Below are 1,250 nucleotides of genomic sequence, written 5' to 3' on the forward strand. Positions count from 1 at the left end.
CCCCCTTTTTTCATGCCTACTGTCTTAAAGCTCCCGATTAGCGTCTTCAGATGTTCCCCAAGGGAGTCCTAGAAAAGTCGCTTAACAGATGGCACCAAAGCCTGGATGAGAGGAGAGCACCAAGGGAGCTGACAGAAGTAAATAGAGATGGGATCAAGCGGAGGGCTAGCGAGGGACTTGGATCCTGGCCTGACGCTTAGCAGTTTTCTAGACCCAACAATGAAGGAGAGCCCGAAGACCTTACTTTGTCCTCGCAGACACTGAAGATCCTGGTGTCAACTTTTCCTGTGGATCCTGTCACAAAACACTGCATGCTGAACAGCTTTAAGCCACAGCAGTGTATTCTGTCTCAATCCTGGAGCCTGGAGGTCAGGATCGCAGCATGCTTCCCCAAGGCTGTGGAGAAGAAGGCTCCCTTTCTGCTGACCTGGGGTTGGGGTCCCTGGCTTTCCTCTACTTGCCTGGATGCCACTGCGCTCTGTCTCGTGTTCACAGGGCTGTCTCTGTTCTGAGTCCCTGCATCCAAACGTCCCTCTTCTTTGAGCACAGCCATCCACTGGATCAGGGCTGAGCCTAACCCACCACTGGCTCCATCTTGATTCCACCTGCAAATACACTACTTCTTAATAAGGCCACATTCACACATACAAAAGGCTGGGACATGAATACACTTTGGGAGACACATTCCAACCTGCAGCATCCAAAATACCCGGTGTGTCCACCTTGTAAGTACTGTTACCCTGAGGGCAGCCTCACAAAAGTCACCGAAAGGTACTCAGGCACAGGTTTCAACAACATAAGGTAACAATAAAATGCAGGAGTGGAATAAAGGTTCATAAACAGGGGTTGGCCTAAACTCCATTAACACGGTTAATCTTATGTGACCATTTGACTATGCTGAGGGATACCCAGACAGCTGGCGAAACATTATTTCTCGGAGTGTCTGTGAGGCTCTTTCCAGAGGAGATTAGCATTTAGATCAGCAGACAGAGTGAAGAAAATCTCCCCTTAGCAGTGCGGGTGGACATCATTTAATCTTTTAAAAGCAGAAATAGAACAAAATGTAAAGGAAGGCTAAATTCACTGTTCCGGCCTGAGCTCGGTCGCCTGTATGTAGTTCTGTACCTTGGGACATCAGCCCTGCTTGAGATCACCAGGCTCATATGACACTGTGCGTTCTCTAGGGCCTTCACACTCCCGGTGGATTACAGCAGCAACTGCCCTGACCCTCCCACTTCGCAGATGGTGGG

This window comes from Octodon degus, unplaced genomic scaffold (assembly GCF_000260255.1).
Source record: "Octodon degus isolate 3935 unplaced genomic scaffold, OctDeg1.0 scaffold00036, whole genome shotgun sequence".
Taxonomy (NCBI): Eukaryota; Metazoa; Chordata; class Mammalia; order Rodentia; family Octodontidae; genus Octodon; species Octodon degus.